Here is a 10,943-nt window from a genome sequence, read left to right on the forward strand (position 1 = left end):
ATAATCTCAGAGATGTCAGGATATTCAAGGAGGATATCTCTCGCATTCACTTAAGTAAAAAAAAAGGTCAGCAAAATATTTCTCATTGAAATAAAATTGAGTCAATTTCATATGTATATGAAAAAAGAGAAATATCAATAATTTCTTTATATATCACTAAATATCGAGTACATCATATAGAAGCATCAACATCAAACACACATATAATCACTAGAATGAAAACAAAGTAGTACAAAATAAGATCAAAACTATCATACAGGATCTCAATATCAACCTCATCCTCCTCCAAGGAAAAAGCCTTATGCAACTCACTTTCTAATTCTTAACCACCAGGGTCTGAAGAAGGATCACCATAAGCCTGGCTAGGAGTCAACCACTCGATCTCCGCTCTAGTCTTACGTTGCACTACATGCACGCCCTTCATAAAGCCTTTGATGAAGCCATCTTCCATACACTCTACCTCCACATCATAAATATGATATGAGCTTCCTGAATGTGATCCTCAATAATTATCTTGAAAGTAAAAGATTTCTTGAATTCTTCTATGACTGCAGACGGCAATTGTTGGGCTTCCTTCTCTGACAGCATACTCTGGAGTCTCTTATTCTCAGTTTCAAGGATTTGTTGATCTCTCATCTGCTGGCTCATCATCGCCTATGCATCCACCAACTCTATATATAGGCAACCCATCTGTTCATTCTGTGAGGAGGCTGAGGTTATCTCTTTGCCAACTCTATTATACACTCTGCTAGCTGCTCCTCTACCGCATTCATCTCCTTGACTTTACCATCATATTTCTTCTTGTATTCTCCCTAGAGATATTTTACATTTACAAATTTATTATTCAAGTCATTCAAAGTCTTGTTCATCTCAAGCTCGAAATTCATGTGCTGCTCTAATTAAAGCAACAAAAATGAAACTTTATAAGAGCCATGTCCTTCAAAAAAATACAAAAAAAGAAATGGTGAACTCACTAACTTCTCAACCCGTTGATGGCCAACACACTAATATTTTAAAACATATTTTGGAATATATACCTTGGAAGGGGAGATATGAATACCTTTGCTAGAGACTACCAAATCTCCTCCACTTTATTCTTTTTTTATATCTACAAATCACCCTTACTCCCTGGTCATTTAGAGTGAATTTTTGAAGATTAGAGAACTGCCTCTAGAACTCTTGAAGATTTCTTTAGCATTTGTGCATGTGATCTTCCTACTAGAGTAGATAATCCCACTTTGAACAAGTATTCTTAGTATATATATCTGCTCAAATAACGCACCTCATAATGTAGGGCGTCAATATCAGGAAGCTTGAGTATCTTTAATAAATATTTTGCTCCAATATGAAGGGGAACGGGTAACTCCTTCAACTTTCCCCATTTTTCTTGAAGATTCTAGATGTTTTGCACAAAAAAGAATTCGTTGATCCAACCTTTCGACAGGTCTCGAGTACGAATATCCAACCACTTATATCTAAAAGTTATACGACCCTACGTATCACTAATGAGACACCCCATTCGAGAAAAAATTTTTGAAGATACCACCACTCCATGATCTCTAAAAAGTACGATCAGACCCATTATGATTGATATGGCTTTGTAAGAAAGTTGAGATAAACTCACTCCACGAATCGTTAGAATATCAATCAATTTGACAGATGGTGAAAACCATAGCCCCGCTCGCAAGCTGAATTCATACACTATCGCATATCCTAGGGGAGGATAACGGGCACGATCATATCTTGTCAGCACCTTCATCACCAGATCATTAAGAAAGTGAAAATTTTTCCTAAAAAGAGATTAAAGAATTGTCAATGATGGTGGATATAACATCATCAGTCTTCAGCACCTTGTGAGTCTTCCATGAACTCTCAGATCGGGCAACAGGGCAATCTTCTTTGGCGGGGGATTTCTGGTGGACGTGTGATCACCCATTTCAACTTTGATACTAATAAGGAGCGCTAAATTTGAGTAGGAAAAGTTACATATGAAAGTTAACGAAAAGCCTCTATAGCAAGAAGAAAAACGGGGAAGAAAGAAAGAAAATGAGGGAAAATCTTCAATTTCTGTACAAGAGGAGGGGCGCTGAGTTAAGTACGAAAAATCACCTACTGAAAAACAATGAAAAGTCTCAACTGTTAGAAAGACAGAAGGAGAAGAGTAGAAGGTGTAGGTTTCTCCCTATATAGCCCTTGGGGGATATTTTTAGTTTTTTTTTTTTTTTTTTTGAGAAGAGGGAAGTTTTCATAATTTTCTGGCATTTTCAAAATTTTTGGCATTTTCAAAATTTTTGAAATTTTTTAGAATTTTTTATAAGTAAAAAAAATACATTTTTTTAAAAGGGGCTAGCAGTTAGGGGAACCGCTAGCGGCGGCTCGAACCGACACCTGGCCACCAGCGATCATGCGAGTCGTGGGCGGGCCAAGCCAGGCCCAGGCGCGTCGCGAGCGCGCTGATCGCACTGGCCGGGCATAGGGCCAGCAGGGCCAGGCGCGGTTCCGCACCACGGCATGCGGCAGCGGCAGTTAGCCGACCGGTTTGACTGCCCACTAAATTCCAGGTCCAATGTTTGCCCCGAAAAGGCCAAATCAGGTATTTTTAGGGTCTCCATGACCATTTTTCGATGTTTCGAACTCAATTTCGATACTTATAAAGCTATTTGGGGCTCCTACAAGCAAGATTGGATTTCGAATCACATAGAAAATTCTTCAAAATTTGTAACGCATAATTTCAAACTCCTGGAGCTTTAACATCCAAAAATAATGGGGCAACTAATAAATCATCATAAAATCATCTTGATCAGGCGCGAATCTCAAAGCAAAATCAAGCAGGAAACTTCAAAAATTAAATTTGGGATCACCTGAACTCTGATTTCAACAAACTTCTAGTCAAATTGAGCATCTCAAAAATACGAACTCAACGACACAAGATTTAACTCAATCCGAGCCCAAATGAGTCCAAATCAAGTTCCCAAAGTGTTGATGGAAAGTTCATACAACAATTTGAGTTTCCAAACAATTTCCAAACATGACGAGCTTATAGTCGAATTGAGCGGCTCGACGAGATGAATCCAACGAGTCTAAGATCGCCAAATTCTAATATCATTAAGACCTTTAAGTGTCTGACAAATGTTACACAATCAAGGGATTAATTCAATATCGTCCGTTCATCGAACCACTCCACATTTTCCCTTTATCATCCTCCTGTTTACAGGCCATGCCACTCCAGAATTTCTATAAATAGAACCCTCATTTCTCTTGAGAGGGGACCCAAGAAAGAAAAAGAGAAGAAGAAGAGAGGATGAGAAGAGAAGAAGAAGAAGATAAGGATTGGAGGGAAGAAACTCCTCTATGACCACCGCCAAAATTCTGCCCGACGCTCAAGTGATGCAGAAATTCTGCTCGACGCCCGAGTGATGCCAGATTTTCGCTCGACGCCCGAGTGACGCCAAAATTCTGCTCAACGCCCGAGTGACGCTAGATTTCTACTCGACGCCAAAATTCTACTTGACATTTAAGTGACGCCAAAATTTCGCCCGATTTTCAAGTGACACCGAAACTCTACCCGATTTCATAACTAGATTTTAATCTAAAAGTGATTCATTGTAATCTGATCGTCCTAAATTTAAAGGATGAATCAGCCTCTTGTATTTCAAGCAAACACTAGAGAAACTCTTTCAACTGGGCATGGTCCCGTGGTTTTTCCCCTTTCAGGGTTTTCCACGTAAAAAACCTGGTGTTGTTATTTCATTTCCTATTTGTGTGCTGGATATTCATACAACATTGAGACAAAAGTTGTTTAACCCTATCGCCGCATATATTCTAGTCCGCAATAATACTTATTAAGTAGTTTTACATAATTTCAAAAAAATATAGGATCCTAAGATATATGGCTCTAGACAAGACAAAAATGCAATCACATTTTATTATGTTGTTCATTGATAAGCTCTAATTAAATGGTTAAAATAAATAACAAATGTAATTCTGAAATAACTCAAAATTTTGAAATAAATTTAATTAAAAATATGAAAATTTTTAAGTAGAGCACTTTTGCCCTGATTTGGTGAGCGTTGTGATGCTAGCCAATGAATGATATATATATATATATATAGGAGTATTCGCTGCGGTAGAGAAATATAAAGTTTAACGTCTTAGCATTATATGAAAATCTGGCACGCAATCAGATAAAAAGAGAGAGTCCATCATCCATTAGATACACCAAGATTTTTACGTGTAAAACTCCAAAAAAATGGAAAAAAAACCATGGGGCCTTTCCCTGTATGAATGAATCCAATAGTATTATAGTTGATTACAAATGAGGTCCTTCTTTATGGGATGGCCTTAGCTTGATGTACATCTTATAGAGTATATTATATTGTGAGAATACAAAGCATGACGGTTGATGTGTTTGTTTGGTCTGAAGGACTGTAGTCGGTGTGCGACGTTAGTCAGAAAGATCGTAGTCGGCGGGCGATGGAGGTCGGAAGGATTGTAGTCAACGAGAGACGTTAATTGGAAGGATCATTATTGGCAGGCGACGGAGGCCAGACAAATTGTAGTTGGCGGGCGACGTTAGTTAGAAGGACCGTTGTCAAATATCAGATGAAGGGACGATGATGGCGGGAGTCCATTGGCATTTTACTATTTCAATATGCATCCATACTGAAGTATACTGACATCAGAGATCCCTGAATTAAGGGGCCGAAGTAGTGTGATGTGTTAGTAGTATGACGACACACATATAGTGTCAACTGAATTAAGACATGATGAAGACCCAATTGTAATCTTTCTTTGAAGAAGAAGTCGTAATAGATGCTTGTGTGTAATAAAGAAGAAATCATTTGAATCCACCAAGCATATTTGAATGCTTAAAACTTTTTGTTGCTTGATAGCAGTAGCTTGTACAATAGAAGTCAATGTACCTTTTAATTTCAACTTCCAGTGAGAATAAATGTACATCTGAATCTGAATTTATGTAACTTCATTGATATTGTATACGAAGTTGAGAACTTATTCCTTTGAGGAAGCTAAATTATTTAGACTTCTTTGAGATATGATTTGATATATTGCTCCCCATATTTTTGGAGGTATTTTTAGAATGTTATGGTCTTTATATGAGTGATGATTTTATCAATCACTTATTTTCATGAAATCCTTTTTAGAGAGAATGTTCACTTAGAATATTGTTTGATGATGTTGACCTCTGTAGAAGAGGTTACGATAATCCACTAAGGATGTATAACTTATCAACTATTGTATGTCTGAGCTCTGCTCAATGACATTAACCTATATATAAGAGGTTGAAAGAATGCGACAAGGATGTAAGACCTATCTTAGGTTGTATGTCAGAGCCATGATCGATGACGTTAACATGTATGAAAGAGGTCGAAAGAATCTACCAAGGATGTAAGACCTATCCAAGGCTGTATGTTGGAGCACTTTGCTCGATGATGTTAACCTGTGTGGAAGAGGTCGAGAGAATCTACCAAGAATGTAAGACCTATCCGAGATTGTATCTCAAAGTACTTTTCTCGATGATGTTAACTTGTATGAAAGAGGCCGAGAGAATCTGGCAAGGATGTAAGACCTATCTGAGGTTGTATGTCATAGCCATGCTCGATGACGTTAACCTGTGTGGAAGAGGTCGAAAGAATTCAAAAAAGATGTGAGATTTTTCCAATGTTGTATGTCAAAGCCTTTGCTTCATGACGTTAACTTATACGAAAGAGGTAGATATAATCCACCAAGGATGCGAGACCTTTTCGAGGTTGTATGTTAGAGCCCTGCTCGATGACGTTAATATGTGTGTAAAAGGTCGAAATAATCCAGTAAGAATGTGAGGTATTTCTGAGGTTATATGTCAGAGTCATTACTTAATGATGTTAACCTATATGAAAGAATTCAAGAGAATCCACCAAAGATGAGAGACCTTTCCGATATTATATGTTAGAGCCCTGCTCAATGATGTTAACCTGTGTGGAAGAGGTTGAAAGAATCCAGCAAGGATGTGAGACCTTTCTAAGGTTGTATGTCAGAGCCTTTGATCAATGATGTTAACCTATATAGAAGAGGTCAAAAGAATCCAACAAGGATGTGAGATCTTTCCGAGGTTGTATGTCAGAGCCTTGTTTAATGACATTAACCTGTGTGGAAGAGGTCAAAAGAATCTAGCAAGAGTGTGAGACCTTTCTGAGGTTGTACGTCAAAGCCTTTACTCGATGACGTTAACCTATATGGAAGAGGTCAAAAGAATCCAACAAGGATGTGAGAAATTTTCAAGGTTGTATGTCAGAGCCTTTACTCGATGACGTTAACCTGTGTAGAAGAGGTCGAGAGAATCCACAAAAGATATAAGACCTATCCGAGGTTGTATGTCAGAGCCTTTACTCGATGACTTTTATATGTATGGAAGAGGTCGAGAGAATCCACGAAGGATGTAAGACCTATTTGAGGTTATATGTCAAAGCCTTTGCTCAATAACTTTAACCTATGTGGAAGAGGTCAAGAGAATCCGTAAAGGATGTAAGACATATCTAAGGTTGTATATCAGAGCCTTTGCTCGATGACTTTAACCTGTGTGGAAGAGGTCAAGAGAATCTGTCAAGGATGTAAGACCTATATGAGGTTGTATGTCAGAGCCTTTGCTCGATGACTTTAACTCGTGTGGAAGAACTCAAGAGAATCCACCAAGGATGTGAGACATATCTAAGGTTTTATGTTAGAGCCTTTGCTGGATGGCTTTAACATGTATTGAAGAGGTCAAATTGAATCCCCCTATAATTAATTTTGCTTTGATTGGGAGGGGGCGAACGTCTTGTGTATTCAGAATCAAAGGTAAAGAAGGGTCTATCTTTAGACCGTTACTATCTTTTTGAGGTCAAGATTAAGACCTTGCCTAAGGAGTAGAAGTCCAGCAAGGGACTGTATAAAGCATGTAACTGATTGGAAGTATCCTTGCATTTACTGGGATTTTTTCTGAAATATCATCTTGATATTTAAAATAATTGAGGGATCTTCTTAACCAAAGTTAAAGTCAAAATTGCCCCCAGTCTGGATTTAATTTTCATGAAATTAATACACTAATAGTTGATGTTAGGAAGTTGGCATGAACGACCTTCTGAGATTAGAGCAATATTTGCTCCCTAGTCGGGAACCACGTTCACATAGACGGCATCAAACTGTTGCGTCCTGCAGTATTCGCAGCAGTAGAGAAATATAAAGTTTAACGTCTTAGCGTTGTATAAAAATCCAGCATGTAATCAGATAAGAGAGGGGGTGCGTCATTCACTAGAGACACCAAGTTTTTTACGTGGAAAACTCTTGAAAAAAGGGGAAAAACCACGGGGTCTGGCCCAATATAAATGAATCCATTAGTATTGTAGTTGATTACAAATGAGGCCCTTCCCCGGGAGAAGGCCTTAGCTTGATGTACATATTATAGAGTACATTACATAGTGATAATACAAAGCATCAATGTTAATGTGTTAGTTTGGTCTGAAGGACTGTAGTCGGCGTGCGACGTAAGTCAGAAGGACCATAGTCCGCAGGTGATGGAGGTCAGAAGGATTGTAGTCGGCGGGCGATGTAAGTCAGAAGGACTATAGTTGGCGAGCGATGTAAGTCTGAAGGACCGTAATCGATGGACGACGGAGGTCGGAAGGACTGTAGTCGACGGGCGACGTAAGTCTGAAGGATTATAGTCGACAGATGACGGAGGTCGGAAGGACTGTAGTCGATGGGCGACGTAAGTCTGAAGGACCATAGTCAGCAGACGACGGAGGTCGAAAGGACTATAGTCTGATGACGGAGGTTAGAAAGACGGCATCTGGTAGAAGTCCATCAATGAGCAGAAATCAAACATCAGATAGATGTCTGGTGAAAGTCTGATAATTGGCAGAAATCTAGTGTTAGGTAGAAATTTGGCGAAGAGCGGAGGTCCGACGTCGGGTAGAAGTCGGACGTCAATTGGTGGCCTAGGAGAACTTCGACGTTAGATGATATTCAGGGAGAACTCTGATGTTACTTGGAGTTCTGGTAAAACTCCGACATTACTTTGAAGTCGGGTGAAATTCCCACATCAATTTGAGGTCAGGCAGAATTTCGACATCGAGTAGAACTCCGACGTTATTCGGAAGTCTGGAAGAATTCTGGCGTCGGGCAGAACTCTGACGGTGGTCGAGGAGGAGTTATTCCCTCCTATCTTTCTCTTCTCCTTCTCTTCTTCTTCCTTTTTCTAGCTTCTTTCCTGGGTCCCCTCTCGTGAGAAATGAGGGGGCTATTTATATATATTTTGGAGTGGCATGGCTTGTAAATATGTGAGAGATTAGGGGTAAATAGGGAGTGGTCGGAATGACGGCCGATATTAAATCCCTTGATCATGCACCCTTCGTCAGATATTTGAAGATCTTAATGATGTTGGAATTTGGTAATCTTGGGCTCGTTGGATTCGTCTCGTCAAGCCGCTCGATTTGATTATAAGAACATCATATTTGAAAACCGTTTGGTAACTCAAATTATGGTTTGAACTTTCTAATAGTGCTTCGGGTGCTTGATTTGGACTCATTTGGGTTTGGATTGAGTTGAATTTGGTGTCGTTGAGTTCATATTTTTGAGACGCTCAATTTGACTATAAGTTTGCTAAAATCAGAGTTCAAGTGATACCAGATTTAATTTTTGAAGTTTCCGGCTCAATTTTGCCTCGAGATTCGTACCCAATCAAGATAATTTATTGATGATACATCAATATCCTTGCCTCACCCTTTGACTCCCTCACTTAATTGCTTAGACAAAAAGAAATTGAAAGATGAGAAGAAGAAAAGTGAGAGAATGGTCTTTAGATCATATTTGTCAATAATTAATGTTACATATTTTATTATATTCATTGTAAGTGACTAATCTTTTATTTCTATTTTAAATTATTTTGATTTTTACATATTTTATTTCTCCTAAATGTATAAAAATGCATTATATCTTGATTTCATAAGCTTTCACCGTGCAAATTTGGATGTGTTATATATTTGATCATTAAGAACAATTTGATATGATTTTATTGCATTTTAAATGAAGTACTAAATTGTATCAAATATATGATATAATAACTTAACGTGATATCCTAATGATCCACATGATTCACTGATTGAGAGTCATAAGGAGCTGAAAATTGATTGAGAGTTATAAGGAATCAGGGCAACTGATTTATGTGATTTAAGAGGAATTATAAGGAGTACACTGATTGGAAGTTATAAGAGGTGATTGATTGGGAATAATAAGTGCATGAGCAAGATACCCTTAAGTACACTTATTGATTATCTGAATAATGATGCACTTATTGATTATCTGAAAACTAATACACTCATTGATTATCTTAAAAGATGTCTCTTTCAACAACTCAACAAAGAAGCCATTTTTTTATTTTATTCTTTTATATGTAAAACACTAGTATGCTTTGGCCTCAATAATTTAATGAAAGGAAAAAAAAGCAGCTACAACTAAAAACCAATAATATTTCATAATCTAGTGTGGGGCCCATTTAGGTTTTCTAAAGATAACGAGAGGGAAGGCTTTGGCTTTCTTATAATTAGTCAATATATGATCTACATAAAAAGCAATTTGGATTCCTCTAACAAAATAAGTCCAAATACTCCAATCCAAATGTAAGCTTCTTCTCACAAATCTGATCAAATTTATCAAATAAATTTTAATAATTTGGATTAAATTATTTAATTTATTTTAAGTTATCTTCAATTCATTGATAAATAATTTACCTTTTTAAAATGAGATATTTGTGTGATTAAGCTAGGGGGTGTAAGTGAGATAAGCCGACTCATGTGATGGCTCGAGCTCAACTCAATAAATGTCTCGTGAGCTGAGCTAAATGAGCTAATGAGCAAAGTTTGAGCTAGCCTGATTCGACGCGTTAGGGATTGAGCCGGCTCTTTTAAAAATATATTAATATAAAATACAATTAAAATTTAATAACATTAAGAATTTAAGTATAAAGTTGCTAAAAATATTTAAAAACTATATGTCACTTTCTTATATTAAGTTATGTTTCATTATTTTTATTTTAATTTATCATTCTTTGTATTATTTTATTATTATGATTGCTTAAATCATAATCAATCTCTCTTCCATAGAATAAAGTTGTAGCCGGCTCAAACTCATGAAATAAAGCTAGGGCTCAAGATCGAACTCAATTAACTAATGAAGCTCAAGCTCAAAAGGGTGACTCATGCTTGGTTCGACTTGTTTACACTCCTATATTAAGCATATTATACTCTTAATTACCATAATTAAACAATAATAGTGATAATATTGACTTTAATGTCTAATTATTTTAATTATTTAATTACAAATTGTTATAATTTATCATTCAATTAATCAGTTGTACTAAGACTAACTATTAGGATTAAATAATGAAAAATGTAATTATAAACATGCAAGCTTAATTAATCATTAACTATTTAAAAATGTAATAATAATTAATTTTATTATTTTGCAAATTAATAAATCATTCTTTGTGTGTTATCAAAATATATTATAAAATAAATAAATTATGCAAGCTAATTGAATTTAGTTTAAAATAAATAAATTCATTCTATAAAAAAGTTATTGCTGATTAAAAATATGTTTAAAGAAAATTAATTAATTAATGATATCAATAAAACAATATTGTAAATAAAATATTTATATGTGAGTTTATTTGCATGGTCCAAAATTACTATTAAATTTAATTTTATCAAAATGAGATGAGAGAGAGGAGAGATATTGGGAAAGAGAGGCCACAAATAGAGAGAGACTTCACATACATAACTAGGGGTGTCAAAAACGGGTTGCGGGTCAGATTCGAGTCGAACGCGACAATTATCCGCTTCTATTCAACACGACACGTTTTTGCAAGTGACTCGGATTTTTAGATCCGAACCCGACCTACCTCGGGTCCG

Source organism: Dendrobium catenatum, unplaced genomic scaffold (genome assembly GCF_001605985.2).
Source record: "Dendrobium catenatum unplaced genomic scaffold, ASM160598v2 fragScaff_scaffold_880, whole genome shotgun sequence".
Classification (NCBI taxonomy): domain Eukaryota; kingdom Viridiplantae; phylum Streptophyta; class Magnoliopsida; order Asparagales; family Orchidaceae; genus Dendrobium; species Dendrobium catenatum.